General features: G+C 38.1%; 1 long non-coding RNA gene across 1 annotated transcript in view; it reads right to left on the bottom strand.

The window, feature by feature from the left end:
- The window catches only part of LOC125333469, a 113,217-nt gene extending 95,562 nt beyond the window's left edge, over positions 1–17,655 (bottom strand). The window contains exon 1 of the long non-coding RNA XR_007206872.1: positions 17,357–17,655. This is a non-coding gene — a long non-coding RNA (uncharacterized LOC125333469). The remainder of the gene's footprint in view (positions 1–17,356) is intronic.
- Between the last annotated feature and the right edge of the window lie 346 nt (positions 17,656–18,001).

Here is an 18,001-nt window from a genome sequence, read left to right as displayed (position 1 = left end):
TGCCTGGATTAGACACTGACAGCTACAGTAGATAAATCACACCAGCAGTTTTCTGTACAATGGGGAAAATCATAAATTGCTTGAAAACCCTGGCCTAAAAAATATCTTCCCAAGGACTACACAACTTCACACAGTAGCTCGAACAATTGGCCAATTCAAACCCAACTTCTCACTTGGGTACACATTCAAAACTGCTCATCATTTAAACATGTTTGCTGTGACTGGTTCTTTGGCCTTAGCCACTGCGGCTGGGTATGTTAATCCTTTGAGTGTGAGAAATTCCCTTCATTTCAATTTCCAGTCTATATTGTCAAGAGGGGACAATAGCATAGACTCTTCTACATTATCAGGAATTCACAATTCCCCCCCCACACACACACACAAAAAATCCTAAAATGAGACAATAATAAAGATTGAGAGAAATCCCAGTCTGGTACTCCATCTAATCTATCAAAGTCTGTATAAATAGCTACAGGTACAAAACTGGTGTTATTTTTTAAGTAGAAGAACATGGGCAGCATAATTTGGTGTGCAAAGGAAAGGGAAACGTCCAGATTTCGCTGGCATTTCCCACATTTTATTGACAAATACACTGGATCATGAAGATATTTTGCCTCACAAAAGAAATAGCATGAGCCAAATGGGATCAAATCCACAGGACTCTGGAATGGTGTTAATGGACTTAAAAACATAAGAAAGTTGCCTAACAAATAAAAAAACCTACAGGCTCAGAAAGAATGCAATACTAAAGCTGAATGAAGGCCAGTACAGCCAAAATATCCCACTGGTGGCTAAAGAACCTTAATCATGGAATTCAGCATTAACAAACACAGAAGCACTCATTGGAGTTCTGCTCAAATACACAGCACTAAAACTGGACAAGTTCCGACCTTCCTCCTGTTAGAATTTGTTCATCCCTAATTGAAACACTTAATTCTTTTTTTTTTTTTTCCTTCCTATTAAAGGGAAACCATTTGTCAAAGATGAACTTTGAGAAATTCAAAGAACCATTTGTCATTGGGATGAAATTCCTTTCCAAAAAAGCCCAAAAGACAACCTTCCTCCCTCCAAAAACACTTTTTTCTGACCTTCACAAAGGTAGCTTGAATGAAGGAGATGAAGTAATTGCAACCCTTACAGAAAGTAATAATATAAACCTTAACAGCAATCCAGTTTATTCATACAAGTCCTTCCTCTAATTGTTCTCCAGCATAGCCTTGGATTATATCCAACTGAAAGCTGAATTAAATACATATATTATTGGCATCACTACATAACAAATAGTGTGGAAAAGATGTGCAGTTTCTGCGTTATATCTGAAACTAATGCAAACCAATTAGAATCTTTTAATTATGGTTCAGCAAACCTGAACACACACAAGTAAGCATTATTATTCAATTTGGTCCCCTTCTCGACCCATTGATGCTCATTTAAATTTCAAAAAGATCTATTCTTCCCCAAAGTCTACTTTGCATGCCCAAATAAAGTTTAAAAAAAAAACCAAACCAAGCCAAACAACCTGGAAACCTCCAAAACCCACAGAAGTCCCCAACTATTCACAAGTCAAAGTAATCATTCACACACCCAATGGTCTTTCTGGCCACCTTTTGATGAGCTTTGGGCCCAGGAATAGATTCCATGAGGTAAGTGTCCAAGAGCAAGATCTAAACATGGATCACACTTAGCCCAGTCACTGTACTGGATTTGGTAACAGGTTTGCAGGGAAATTTTTGTGTCCTGTGACAGAACATTATGGTTTTATGCTGGTTCCCAATTGATGTGCCAATTAGGACCTTAGATCACTGCAAATCAGAACACAAGATCCTCTTCTTTCCATACCCACACACAGTGCTCAGAAGTGCCCATTTGACTTTCCAGTTCCAACCTCCCTGCCATGGGCAGGGACATTGTCTACTAGAAGACCTTTAAAGTCCTTTGCAACCCAAACCATTCTATCCCTCTATGATTTATAGTGGTTTACTTCTCTGCAGGGCAATACAGAATCCAGAAGAGAGTTTTTAATGGAGCAGCAGCAGAATAAGATTTTTGCTATGCAGAGCAATATCCTGAAACCTCTGAGAATGCAGCCTTTAGGGATGGACTCTAAAAAAGATAACTTTCCAACCTAGGAAAAATAAAAAAGCACATAACATCATCATCCTTAAATAATATTATGAGGATATGCTCCATAATATCACAAATTGCTATGCATAGTCCCAGATGTCATAGACATTCAAAACATTATTGTATTATGCCTAAATTTCAAAATTAAAAATGTCATGGGGAAAGCTATAACTGCTTCACAATACAGTGAAGTCTGTGATAATATTTTATGATTAACAGAGTAGTACAGTTGTCATCTCTCTAAAATAAGAGATCCAGAAATCCTTAAATTTGCTATGATTTTTGTTAAAAGGTAAATTTAAATATGCATCTGAGTAGTAGTTACATAATGGCAATAAGCAAAATAGTACCAGACTCAATTTTTACCCATTACACAAAAATCAGTGAGTTCACCTAACTGTGCTTCTGCACAAAAATAACTGTGTGGTCAAGGGTATTACAGAAAAAGGATTTAAAAAATTATGTTTTGGCAAAATCACTATACATTCTTGTAAAGTTTTGTTCTATTTTAAGTAACTACAGAAATTTATGTAGCCTCTTTAGTTAGTCCAGCTTTCTTTTAATAACCCAGTGACAGAATAAGATTTATGATCCTACAAATGGATTCAAAGAGATTTGTTTTAACAAGCAGATCCACTGGGAAGTAATCAAAAGTATCTCATCTCTAACATTTAGTGATGTAAGCTTCATGCCTTGTATCCAGAGGCCATAAAACATCCCTAAACCCACTGGGGAACAGTGACAAGAACAGTGTGTCAAGACACCCTCGTACTTCTGTCAGTCATGACTGTCTGCACCACAAAAAAAGCATTTACACCCACGTTTCCTTGCTAAACTGTCAAAGATTGCCCTAAGAATACTTTATTTAAAATATTTTATTAGAAAGTCATCAATTAATGAAGTTAAACTTTATGCTCAGGGACAGGTAGAGAAGTTCTTTTAACATTATCGATGTGGAGACCAACAGTTAATGCTGTAGCAAATAATTCCAACACACATAATCATGTTTTCTTCCTGTTGGAAGGAATTAAAGACCATTGTACTATCGTGAGTCAATCTATCTCCTGGTACTCTGCCTGCATTATTCCAGCTATCAGCTACTGATCTGATGCCTGGCTGAATCCAACACATCCTGCACAACCATCAGCAGAAACGACGGTTTGATTTTCGAGGGCACTTGAACTTGTAGCTCTGCTGTTGTCAGGGACTAGAAGCACTTCTCTATGTTAGCCAACTGCACAGGAGAGCTGCAGATCACAAATTCCATTGGAAAGAAATATATTAAAAATTATGACCAGCGAGGAAAGTTTTGTAGTCTATGATTGCAGTGTATCACACCTGGTCTCAAAATAAACCTCAGCAGAATGTCAGCTACACTCCATCAGCTAAAATGGAACTGGATTCTTGCAGTGTTCCAGCACACAACCCATTCTTACAAACGTGGCTGATGCAAAAGGTAAACTCACATTTGCACTGTTAATTAACTGCTAATTACAGTTCAGATGAGCACTAAATTGTTCAAATATTTTAGCAATTTAAATAGTTGCAGTGGTCAGGGTAGACTGCTCAAATGCAGCAGAAACAAAGGAAAGGATGGTTCTGACTTCTCCAGTGACAAGAACACTCTTAATGACTTCTTGCCTTCTCGTATCTCCCCATCTCATCCTACCATTAAGCAGGGCTTCTCTTTGGAATTGTGCTTCAGTGTTTTGTGCTCAGAAGAGTTTGCATCTTTTTTGCTTGGAGCAATCAAGAACAAATAAGACTCAAGTTATGGAGCTGTGTAACATAACTTTATACTCCCTTTATACCTGTTTAGAGATTATCTAACTAAGGCAATAAAATACCACTTAATCCTAAAAAAAATATTTTTCCTATGTATAGAAACATTTGTTACCTAAATATCCGTTAGTTTAACTGTAAAATGTGATAAAACTGCAATGAAAAAGATTATATAGCTTTATATACACTCTGAACTTTATAAAGGCAATGTATTTTAATCTGAGTGAAAGGAATTGTTCAGCAGAGCATTACCTGTGTATTTACATCCAATCTGTTTGTAGCTATGGAGTGCATATTTATAAGAGATGTCAAACAGAAAACAATTAACCTCATCAGTGATGAAAATTACTTATGAACTAGGGAATACCAAAGGAAATGGTAGATTCTACAGGTTATTAGTCAAAAGCAAAATGCAAAGGCATTAACACAAAATTTCTAAAATAATATAGCTCACTCAGTACATGTTAAAGGAAATATAAATGCTATATTTTTCATGTCCTGTTTACATAGGTCATACACTCCACTAGATATGCACTTCATATTTCAAAAAGACCAAGGATAACTAGGCTGTCACTGATAGTAATACTCATCAGAAATAATTGAATGTCAGAAAACTAAAAAAGTGTAAGGAAATCACAGTGAAAATGCATTTGACACAGTAAACTATATGCTTATTTTTAACTATGACAATATGGTAATAAAATAGAGTACTTGATCATATGACAGCAGTATCACCTAACTCATGAATAAAACAAGATGCAAGGCTTATATATTCTTTCAAACCTTAAATAAACACCTATATCACAATTTTTTTCATTTTTTTTATTTTATAAATAGACAAATACACAAAAACAAGTTGTAGTAGTTTTATTTGCAGAGGAAAAACGCACAATGCAAAGAGCCATATCTGGCTATTTCAGAATAATTTCTATTATTATCTATTATTATTATTAGTTGGCAAATGTGACACCAATCTACAAGAAAGGCCAGCAGGAGAATTTGAGAAACTTCAGGTCTGTCAGCCTGATCTCAGTACTGGGAACAGCGTTTCCCACAGCTTTCTCCTGGAGAAACTGGAAACTGATTGCTCACAGCTGTACTAGGGAAGATTTAGACTGGATATTAGGAAAAATTTCTTCACTGAAAGGGTTATCAAGCATTTAAACAGGCTGCCCAGGGTAGTGGTTGAAGCAGCATCCCTGGATATATTTAAAAGGCATAAATGTGATGCTTAGGGACATGGTTTAGTGGTGGACTTGGCAGGATTTCAGAGGTGCAAAGTCAAAACAAAAGATGAGAACAGACACGAGTTAAACCAGCAATATTCTGATTAGATACTAGGAAAAAACTTTCAGTGCTGGAACATTGAAACGGTGGACATCTCAGAGATGTCATGCAATCTCCATCCCTGGAAATAACAAAAACACATCTCTGCATGACTATAAGCAACCAAATCAAAATTTTACGTTTGAATTAACTTCGATGTTGGCTCTGCTTTAAGCAAGAGGTGAGACCAACCACATCGCAAAGGTCCTTCAGTCCAGTTATTATCTAGCTCTATTCTATCTAAATGACTTGATTTGTTACAAATATTAGTAATTTAGTGGATTTATTTTTTATGCACACGTAGAACTTATTTCTGGAGCTTTAAGTTACACAAAACCACATACATGAGGAAAATAAAAAAATATCAGAGAGGCAATCCCCCAACCCTACCCTTGGCATAGTTTTTTTGGGAGTTTGTTTTTCCTTCTTTCACTTTGGCTTTTAAGTAATATAAAAGCCAAGAAGATCACTGTGACTATTCCATGGTTGAATACTCCACTGAAGTAACAACTGCAAATGTTTTTTTGTATCCTTTTGGTTATTTTTTTCTGATATTTCTGACAGAAAGCCCAGTAGTTAACTATTGATCCTTCCAAGACTGTTTCTCGACAGGCTTAAGGAATTTCTCTGCAAACCCCCTCAATACCGGGATTACTGACAGACTTTGAGTTACGTGGTTTACAGTTGTCAGGATTTTATCCCTGCCTCGAAATACTCTTCTCATCAAAAGTTCTATGCTAAAAATTAAAACTCCCTGGTCTCAGACAGATGACATCTCTGACATCTAACAGAAAACACCCTATTTTCTCACCAAGTTCCTGATAAATTCTCCTCCTGATCCCAGAAAAGTAATTTTCAACTAGGTAACAGACACAGCACTTACATCCTAGAGCTCTGCAAACCAAAATTTTCCTCTACTAGCATTCAATGATCTCCTCAGATTCTGAAAATGCAAGAGAGTTCAGAACAAATCTCCTCAGATTCTGAAAATGCAAGAGAGTTCAGAACAAAGTGATTTGTATCTCTCACATACAAGTTTGAGGACTGCCCCACCTTCCAGGCAGAACACAGTTTCTCACTAACATTGCACCATCTATATGAGCTGCAAAAGTTACCTTTCTAGTTAAAGAGAGTAAAAGAAAGAGTAGTAAGGCAGTTAACAGAATTTCCAGAGCTGTCTCCAGCAGCAAACAATACAGTGGCAAGATACAGAGTTTGAAACATGCTCATCATGTATTGCAGAAATAAAATCCCTTGTCTAGGAAAGTCAGAGCCATCAACAGAAGCTATTTAGATCAAAAAGAAAGAAGAAATCATTCTGATTAGGAGCTATATACAAATGAGAATGATGCAAAAGAGGAGGATTCATCAATTCAGGGTGGTTCAATCAAAGACTGAAAATAGATATTTCAGCAAATGAAAGGCAAATCAAGAGATTTTTACACATTACAAAGAAAAAGTACCTAGTCCTGAAAGTTCTGCTCCAGCCCATTTAAAATGGTGGACCAGAATAATCAAATGTACTCCTGCAAATAATTCTGACATTGAAAATGATGGTTTTGCTCCAAAATAAGAACTGATTGATAAAAGAAACTTCAACATTCTCTATTTTTAGTGTCAAATACCTCACCAAATGTATGCTGTATTATTTAAAGTTTAAAAAAATAAAATTCAAAAGATACCACAATCCCATTTTGGTGATGTTCAAAAAAACATCTGTAGTTTCATTGACTACAAGGAATCCACATGGGAAGTACAGCTCTGCTCCTGCTCAGGGAATTTCTTGTCCTTTGTGGTTTTGCATCTTAATCACTAAAACAAATAACTACAGATTCCCCCACCTTTAGTACTTAAGCTGAAAATTACAGCCTCTGCTCATTCGAATGTCTCATCAAAAGTGAATTACCTTTTGCATAACATGTGCTGCAATCATTTTCCTGCTGCAAAGATCTATGGCTTAAATGAAAGTGCACCCTTTGCATCAAAATTTCCAAGACTTACAAACAATCTGTTTAGGCTACATCACTGCCAGGCAATCTCAGAAAAAAATATACTGGACTTGAAATAGTAAGACTGCAAAAAGCCTTTAAAACATCCTGACATCATGGTAACACATGCCAAGGGTCATTAGCAACTCCACATTACCATCCCAGGAACATCTGAACACTGTTTCTAAAAACAAAATAATAAAAATTTTAAAAGGAATAAGATAGAACAAGATCAGGGAAAATGACGATGTTTTCAAGAAATCATGTTTATTCATGAGGAGCTTCTTGATTCTTGTATTTGGTTTTATGTCACCCACACAGAAGATCTTCATTTCATCTGCTGACAGAATGATCATGCTGAGAGTGCTACTCTCACTTCCACTATTAATGTTTAATTAATTATTTTTACATTCCTGCATATCTAAAAAAGGACACCCAGATGTAAATGAACAAAAAGTTCCATTCAATCATTAGACACTGGTGAACTATAAATGAAAATTTGTGTAAAAACATAAAGACAAAAAACAGAGTGAGGGTTAAATGATTTTCAGATTCACTGCTGTCACTCACGTGGCTTGTAAAAGGAAGATGTCAACAAGGGTATAGCACCTTGTATGCACTTTTGTTACTCTTAACCCAAAAAGGTACGTTATAGGCCCAAAGACTCTAAATGAGGAAACAAAGATATTTGTCTCTTGCCTTTTTTCTAGCACAAAAACATCTCACAGGGCAATTCTTTGCTAGAGATTTCTACGTTATACTGGAGCAGTGTTATCTATTCACTTTAGGGTTTTCTGTGAGGAGAAGGTTATAAAGCAGTCCATAATCATATGAACACACACATGGAATCCTAAGCACATCACAGAGGTATCAACCCATGAGAAAAATATTTCTCAAAAGTTACCCACAACAATAAAATTTCTTAATATTAAAATTCTCTGTAGAATTCATAATAATAATAATAATTGCATTTCCTGTTCCCAAAATTCTCATGATTATATTCAATTAGTATAGCAAACACAGAAAGTCAATTAACATTGAAGTGTCTTGGACAGAATCCCACAATGCTTTGCAAGCTGGCAATAGATTGTGTGTGATAAAAATTGTCTAGCAAAAATATCTTCATACAAACGAAATCTGGTGACAGCTTTATTTAGTTCACTACTTAACTCATTCCTCCTTTCTATCACACAACATCTACAGTGCAAGTGCAAATTAACTCTTTTGTGCACTCTTCTGGTAGAAATCCTATCCAAGGTCACCTTTCCAGTCCTCCACACCATGCATAAAGTGTTGGGTTGGGGTTTGGGGGCCTTTTTATTTGGTTGGGTTCGAGACTTTTTGTTGGTTTTGTTCTGTTTATTACGTGAAGAGCTTCTCCCATGAGATTGCCAGCTGGCAGAAGAGGTGGCACCATTCAGTCACTGGCTGAGATTGTACAGTTCAAATTCTGAACTGTTGTAATTCATCACATGTTCATTTATGTTACAGATTTTGATCACACACGTCAGATCTTGTACGTGAACCAAAGGAATAGCAAAGGCTTTTATGAAGAGGCAAAAATACATGTGAACAAATGCAAGTAGATTATCTCTGATTACAAGTAAGAATAAAGCATTCATCAAATTATTGGTAAGACTTAAAAAAAAAATTCTCCTGTCATATCTCAGTAAGCTTCATTTATATCCTGTCTAATTAAGAGACAGATCAGCATGAGAGCCAAGGGACTGAGTTCCTTGTTTTTGCAAATTCCCTATCCATCAAGGATTAGGCTGTTTGTCCTTTTCCTTGTTTTGATGGAATGGACACTCAGTTTGTCTTACACCCCCCTAAAATGGAAAGCAAGTAGGAGTAATGTTCAGGTAATTCCCTCTAATTAAATCATGTCATGAGAGTTAAATGGTGTGAATGCCAGGGGAACCAGGAACTCTCATTCTGATACACCAGCTACCAGCAAATTATGAGTTGCCAAACATAATCAAGAGAATGAATTACAAGAGCTATCAGCAGTGTCAAGCTGGATAAGGAAATGTATGATTATTGCTCAGCCACAGCTGAGAGATTCACAGTAAAGTGCAGAAGGCTCTAATTAATAAAACTGTGGAAATAGCAAACAAATTTTTACCCCAACAAGATTATGAGTTTTAAGTAAAAACAAATATTTCAAACATTCATTTTCCCAGTTTTTTAAATCCCATATATTCTTTCCATATACCACTCACTACTCCAGTATCCAGAGTACTGAAGATAAAAATTCAGGTTGCAAAACAGATCTATTATTAATACCTTTCTACTAGAAGAGCAATTCTTCTAGTTTTTGATAGCAAGCACTTTCATCAAACACATTGGAAAATACCTCAAGAAAAGAGATACTTATGATATCTGGAGCATGTTAAGGCCTTTCACCCTCCAGTCAGATACTATTGAGAGCATTTTCACATCAGCTGTGTCTCATGGAAACAGCATCAGCAGATAGTTAACTACAAGTTTTATCACCTTAAATGTCCCGTGCAGGACAACCAAAAGAGAATTAAATTCAAGCTTAGGGAAGGAATTCTCTTTACTCAGCAAAAAGATTTTAGGCACCCTGCCACAAAATAGCACTAACTTGGGGTGCAAATATTCAATTTGTTTAGATATTGGCATTCATAAAGGTTACCTTATTGATGAAAGAATCATCTCTATCAGCCAGCTGGGAATATTCGGTAGGAATCTGTTGATCTGTCTTCCTGTAAGTGATTCTCAGTGGGACACACACTAGTTATTACACCAGTGAAAATTACTGAATGCCCTGGTGGTTAGAGTCCTTACCAGAGAGACATCAGTTCCAGGCTCTAGTCACATACTTGTAGAAATGCTTAAATACTTTGAAAGAAACTGAGGTCTTCCCTCTTTCCAGAAGAACCTCTAACCAATCAACTAAAGGCACATTTTCTAACTCAATATCAGCAATTGCTTACTTACCCCAAGGAAGATGAAAGCTTCAAAAAGAAGGATTTAAAGACTCCCACTGAAGAATACTTCCAGCTAAGTGGTTAGGGTACCTTTCTCTACATTCATCTCTACCTTTACCCATGGTTCTATAGCCAGAGTCTTTAATCCAAATAAAATTCAACACTGTTGGATATTGGATGTGGTCAGTGGCTCTGCACCAAGGGGTCTGTGAGTTACCTAATGCACAGACTGCACGTATGCCAACAAAGAGCTGTACTTAGCTAGCAAACCCACCCAGAATTTAGGAGATAAGCTGGGCATTTGGCTGATAAACACCATCAAAAGGCTGGTACTCCTAGGCATACCCAGTACTTGCTTCATGCTGGTTTGGGTTAATAGATGGCTGCTAAGCATAGACTTCTGGAGATTTACATTTTGAATTTAAAATGCTGAAGTATTCACTCCCTCCTCCTGGGCCAGATCCCAAGCCAGAGGAGAACCAAAGGACAGAAGATGTGACAAGATTTGAGGCATAGAACCAGGCAGGTGACAGAAAAACTTGGAGAGAACTGGTTTTACACTGGTGGCAGTGTTCCTAATTCATCATCTTACTAGTCATCATTTCCTGGATATGAGACAAATCTAGAAAGACCAGGAGTAGCCAGGAATGTGACAAGACAAGAGGCATTGCTGACACACGGCTCAGGCAGGGACTTGCACTGAAACACAATCCCAAATGCATAGGAGGGAGGTTCCAGGCTTCCCCCAGCCCTTTGAAAAGTGGCCAAGATGTGCACACTGTGACAAGGTTCACATATTTCTATCCCTTTCCAGATACCACTGCATTCCTTTGTCTAATAACTCACCAGACTTGGCAGGCAATAAATCAGAATAACTGCAAAAATGAAATGCAAAAAAAAAAAAAAAAAAAAAAAAAAAAAGCTGAAATAATTTACCACACCTCTGATTTTCCAACTGTTCTCATTTTAATTCATAGTTATTTGGTCATTATGGACTGTGAAATACTCCAGTGAGCCAGAAGATTCCTTAATACCAGGTGTGATACCTTTAACACCCACCCATTCACAGGATATACTTGTAGCATTCTGTAATTTATATGTTCCCATACACCATTTCTTGGTAGTGTTTTAATGCACAGGCTCACTCTCAGCAGAAACAAGATTACTGCCACAGCTCAGTGGCACTGATGTTCTCCTGGCATTGGTTCATCTCCTAAAGAAATCTTGGAAATAAATAACATGAAAAGTGGAAGCACCAGGAAGAAAGATAATTTGTATATATTACCCTGAGTTCCTTAAGTACTAGAAGAAAAATTATGATAAATGAAGCATTTTGGAAAAATAGAACAGTATCCAGGGCAGAAGATCTAGGAAAATCTAAAAAAAAAAAATCTGAGATGTTTTTGGGTTTTTCTGTTAAGTTCCACCCCTCACCAAAAACTCCAAACAAAAAACTGCAAACCATTTACATTTTACATGTTTGCAAATCTGCTTCTGAGCTACCAGCACAGATAACTTCATAGTTAGTAAAATGACAGAAAATTCTAAGTGTGATTCAAAGTATTATAAAACGCAACAGGCCAAAGGAATTGAAAGTCAAAATGTGCCTTCACTGAAAATAAAGGAAGTTCAGAGAACTATCTGAGATTTATCTGCAATTACAGCTACATTTATCTCAAGTCAGCCATGGTGAATCCCATGAGTGTTGGCCCTGTCATACATTCACCTGGGAGAAAGAATCACAGTTAAACGACAGCTCAAATATATATACTTAATGAAATTTTGATGACTGTTTTCATTCCCCAGTCATTAGTCTACATTTTTAAGTGAGAAAGTTTAGTTACAAAAGTATGATGAATGAAGAAATGGAATAACTATTTCAAAAGCAGCTGAATCTGGATTTAAATCAGATTATGTTAGCATCTTTACAATTCCACAAGAGTAAATAATGCTCATTATTGCAACCACATCCTGCAATTTAATTTCTGTGATGAGTATAAATAATCAGTGGTGGTATTTCACCTCTACAAATTTTGTCATAATAAAAAGTGCCATAAAAGACCAGTGGGTTAATTTACAGGTAAGAAACTAATTCAAATTGTATAATTTGTTTCATTTGAGAAACTCAGCTGCAGATGAACATTCTCTGAAAATTATTAATTCAAAACAGGGTCTTGTTTTTTAAACTGAGCTACTACTTTCCATCTTCAAACCAAAAACCAGAGGCCTGAAACAATTTCCTTATCCCCTCTAATTTTTTATTTATTTTTCTAGTGTAGAGATGAAATCTCTTCTTTAGTAAAGAAGCACAAAACTTGTGAATTTCCTGTGTATAAACTCCATGGTCACAGATTCACCTCACCAGGGACTGCTGATAGCCTATTACTGTGGACTTTTGAACAGAGAAAAAGATAATAATTTCAGGAAACCATCTGTTTGCCTATGATAAACCTTGTTTTCTCCATAAAGCTGGAATTGGAAACTTAACGCTGGTAAATTATTTTATAAATACTGCAGTAAAAAGGGATGTGAGGGTTGCAATTCCTTTAGGCTCCATCATGCATCGCTACTGCTTGACATTTTAGCTCTTTTGCAGTTAAGCAAAAGGAAGTGGGAAATTAAGTATATTTCCTAGTGTGAGTATCACCCAGAACTTCCAGAAGCAGAACTGTTAACACATCTGTGTATCACTGAGCACCAAAACCAGAATACAAACCAGTTATTGTTCTAAAGTTGTGGGTACAGTTTTTCTGCACTTCAAAGGACTGCGGTCTAAAGGAAATTATTCGCTCAAAGGAGAAATTTACTCAAAACCTTCATAAACTGTCCCCCCTCCACTATAACAGCAATTATTCTAAGCCAAATCAAACAACTTCTGACTTGCTATGGATATACTGTTTCCAAATTGAATGTGCAATTCCATACATTTATCTCTTACTCACATTTTCTGTAGATAAGCCTGAAGCATTTCACTTGCTAGGAAAATAAAGCCATTGGAGAAGAGGCAATCACAAAAGAATACCTTGAAATAATAACTGAACACCAAAGGCACCTCAGGTAGAAAAGGCAGAATGGAATTACCTAAATTGAAAAATTAGCGTGGGACTGAGATTTTCTGCTACAGTTGAAGATAAACGTATTGAATTATGTCAGGGTATCTAAGTTATCTCTGGTTTAGTGTTCAATCTGAAGTAAAATATTGTTCCTCATAACCATTTTGTTATTTGCCATCCCCAGAGAGATGACAGGAGAAGAAATCTTAGTTTTATTTACATATTTTACAGCTCCTGTCAATGCCATAGTCTCCCTTCTATTTCATTATTATCACCAAGGAATAAATTTTTCCAGTGGAAGCAGAATCAGGGTGAATACAGCAAATAAAAGTATTAATCTGTAGTTGCATGAAGATATTTGAAAAAAATGCAAGTATTTTAAGTAAAAGGTACAAAACAAGGTCATAAAACTTGGGAAACTGACGATTAAACACTCAGAAAAAAACTTGTTCTGGTTTCTGCCACTTAAACGCATCTGAATGGCAACAGCTGCACTTGTGATTTGTCCATAAAGCTCCACTTTTAGCTTTGTGGGTACTTCTAAAAGAGAAAAACACATCACCCTAACAGCTCCTTGAACTGGAATGCTGGAACTGCTGAATTTAAATTTACAGGGGTCCAAGCAGCTGTGGTTTGGGGCCCAGTGAGTGTGATGTGTCAAAAGCATTCCCAGCTATGCTGAGGAAATAGAAGTGTTGCACAAACCACTTTGAATCTCTCTGTACATCACCACCTTCCTGGCTGGAATCCTCCAGGCTACAGTTACTGAAAATAATACCAATAATATGCCAGCTAACCGGAGCAGGTTCCCAGCAGTGGGTAAGTCAGAGCTCAGAAGGGATCCTGAACATCCTGAAAACATATAAGAGGGGTTCCTGCCACTTACCAGCTTTCCAGCACAGCAGAAGGAAGTCTCACCCAATGAGGGTTGGCAAACCCCCAGAGTTAACACCTGTCAACAAAACACAAAGCTGCAACTCATAATCCCCAACTGCCTGCATCTGTGTCATGGCCAAGAGCATCCTGGAGAAAAATACACTACTGAAAATGTGTGCTTCCATGTCCTTGGTTGAACTTGATGACCTCAGAAGTTCTTTCCAACCTAAACAATTCTATGATACTTGTCTAAAAGTGAAGTGAGAAACTCTTCTGAGTCCTGAGTCTGTGCAGTATGGGCCAAGTGTTCAGGTAAATGACTGCAAATCATAAATATTTCTGAGAGGATTTCGCCAAGAAAAGAAAAACTCTTTTCCCCATATTTTAACTCCTCCGAACTTTAAATCTCTGATCTGAAGCTAGTAGGGTGTTTTTTTGGTTTTTTTTTTTTTTTTTTTTGTTTGTTTTTTTGGGTTTTTTTCGGTTTGGAGGTTTTTTGTTAGGTTGGTTTGGTTTGTCTTGTTTTTAAAAGGACTTCAAAAACATACAACGGAACTTCCCATTTTCTAAACTCCTCTCCCTGGAAAACCACAAACTTTCGCACACACTCCTGGAGGCAGCGATGCGCTGCTGCTAAAGCAGCAGTTCACCTAATCAGCAAAAGGGCAACACAACTGAAACCAACAGATTGTGCTGGGAAACTTCAGATAATTGTAACAGAAAAGCTGCTGCAAAGTTCAACCTGTAAATTAGCCTGCTCTGAGGCAAGGGGCTGCTCTTTGTTGCTCCTTACTGTGCTGAGTGAGACTCATTCAGTGAGAAGTTGGGATCTGCAGGAAGGAGAAACATTTCAGAGAGATCAGATCAGAACAGTGAACGCTCAAATGCCTTCCCACTCCCCGAGCTTCTGGGAACAAGAAGCTGTACAAGGCTGAAGTCGTTTCACTACACTTGGGAAAACAGAAAACTTTACAAAATATATCTTGTCAAAAATCCTGCAATGTGGCCAAGTAAGAAATACCAAAAGAAGAAACCAACATTGCCAGAACACGGACTGATGCCCGTAGGGCTTCACAGCTGCTGTCATGTTTTGGAACCAGCAAGGCTCCACTCCCAACAGCACAATCATGGTGCTTTACACATCTCCTACCTAATTTGATTTCACAGAAGCAGGCAGCGTCCCCTGCCTTGAAAAGAGTCATCCCATGAGGACTGAACATTGATACCGAAAGCTTAAATTAATGCACAAACAAAAATATATTGGGAAGAGAACAAAATGGAACTAAGAACTGGGTTTTTCTGACAAGCCCCAAGCACTGCCACTACCTCACCCCACTCCCCAGGCTACGCAAGTGCCAATTTCTCAGCTTTTTTCACCAATTTTGGAAAAAATAAGACAGCATCAGGTAAATTTTTCTAAAGGGATCAAACTCTGACCCCCACCAAAGGGACTCATGCAATAGAGTCATCCATGCTATCTTTAGGTTACCCAAGCTCCTTTTACACAGTATAAATATCCAAAAAATCGCACAGTGGTTACCACAGCAACAAAGTGAGCCGTGCTGCATGAACCAGCTCCATGGCTGCCGGCAGGATCTGCACGACAATGGGTCTCATTTTCTCTCTATTTTTCACCTCATTCACCTAATCGAGCTGTACCAGCTCACACAGCTCTGTGTCTTCCAAACTTGTACACATCCTCCTTCCCAGCCAACTCTCCACACCATCACCCTCAGTTCACATTCAGCTCAGAGCACAGGCTCTGTGTGGGGCTAGAACAGCCACTGCTGTACCCACCTTCTTGCCACAGAGAACTGCTGCTGCATCATTCGGATTAGCTGAAAACCATAGTTCCTTGAGAAGAGGTAGACACATTTAGGGCATGGCAGGATCTTCAGACACATCTTTAATCAGAGCAGCACCTTTAACTGGTCATTGAACACATCAGCAGTACCAATACTAGGCAAATGTCAAAGCAGATGACAGAGGCTCTGAAGCAAGCCCAGTATTCTGCTCAAGAACAAGGCACCTCTTACTCTGGCACCAGGGTTACAACCCCAAATGGATCTGGCAGCAGCAAAAGCAGGAGTTCCTCCACTTATCAGAGGGAAAGAAATGTGAGATGGGACCTCAGGGTGAGCTCCTGGAGCTGCACGGGGCAGACTGGACATCTTACTGCAAATAAATCAGGGCAAATGGCCCAGCCCCAAAGAACAGAGTGTCGCCAGGTGCCTTTCACATATAGACTTGCTTTGGCAGATTGCCCTTTAAACACCTTCCACCCCAATATATTCCCAAGAGTCACGCTGCTGCTTCACGCAAAGCTGGCTCCCTTCATAAATCAAACCCTCAGATTTCAGCAGATTATTTTGTCTAAACTAGATCTGCACAGCTGAGCTCAATGGCAACTGCAGAGCTTTGGAGCAGGCCAATAGCACATCTTTTATCACATGGCTTTCACTCCTCTATTACAGATCTATTTTTTTGTGGTTAAAGATATTAAGAATAAGAATGATCTCTACAACAAACCTGAAATGCCACTATTAGGGCAGCCTGTTAACAGGTTTCAAGCCTTACTCTGAACAGGTGCTACTTGTTCAGCAGACTCAAAAAAACTTCATTATCTGAATGGATCTAGTTAAGAATGCTGCTTACATTTGCCCAGCTGGGTGAAGTGATTGCAAAGTCAAAGTCCCACCAAGTTCACTTCCAGCATTAGATATACAATTTCAGTTTCCTATAAGGACATTTTTCTGTACAGTGGATTTGGGATTGCAAAAACAAGCTTGGCCTCTACTCTGTCCAAGCAATGCACTGGAGACCTGACATTCAGTGTTCACAGTAAGGGACAGTTTGCTGATCTAGCAAAAGAGACATAGGCAAAAGATATTACAAACACCAGAAGAAAATATATGGCCTGGGTGTCATTCAATGAGAAAATGATTTTCAGAATTATCTGGAATATATTAATTAAAAAGTGTTTGACCTAGCTGCATTTCTTCTTTAAGAACACAAATCAAGCTGTGAGCAAGACCAAAACTCTGCACCAGACATTCAGTGAAGAGTTTATGAGGAAGTTCCCTAAATGGTTAAAAGCATATTTTTTCTGTAATTGTGTTCTGAAAAGAGACCAACTTTTGAGTTCCTACCAGAATGCACTTCCTCCCACACACAGGCCCTGTTTCTAAGCAACATGCAGATAAACCATCCATAGGAATAAAAGAATCAACTAAATATTGCCATCAAGACTCACCTGCTGTGCCCTGAGGAGAAGCATCTGTATGTCGAAGAGAAGACAGTGACTTAATCCAGCAGAGCACAGGCTATCAAGGATACTGCAGTTAGGAAGCTGCAGTTCAAGGCTGACTCAAGGAGACCACAAGATTAACAGGCTCTCCACTATAAAAGCACAGTGTCTCCAGAAATAGAGACTCCACTCTATTTCTATTACCAAGACCTCTGGTCCAGAATTTAGGCTCTCATTCTGTCCTCCAGCCTCAACCCAGGAAAAGATGTTTTATCCTCTCCCTCAAACCAAAGCAATCAGTTTTCTGTCTTGTCTGCAGGATGTTCTTTCTGTTGGTTTCCCGGTAAAGTGAGATAACACAGCCTGTCTTCTATGACCTAAAGCCACTGTTATTCTGAAATGCCTCATCCTTTTGCTTAATAATTCAGAAACTGCAGTTTGAGATCTCACAAATTAGAAGAGATCTTCTATGGGCAGCCTGTGGTCCACATAGAACTTACAAAGTAGAATCAAGAGCCTCACTAATTGTCTCAGTTCCTCCCTCTGTACCTGGCCCAAGCACAATACTTCTCTCATGTCCAGCCCACTAAGCACAGGATAGGGATGCTGCACACGCAGAGGATTTTGTGCTGGCAGACCATGTTATGCCAT

This window comes from Corvus hawaiiensis, chromosome 14, assembly GCF_020740725.1.
Source record: "Corvus hawaiiensis isolate bCorHaw1 chromosome 14, bCorHaw1.pri.cur, whole genome shotgun sequence".
NCBI classification, from domain to species: Eukaryota; Metazoa; Chordata; class Aves; order Passeriformes; family Corvidae; genus Corvus; species Corvus hawaiiensis.
Note: the sequence above shows the minus strand (reverse complement) of the source record. Positions and strands in the feature narration are given on the sequence as shown.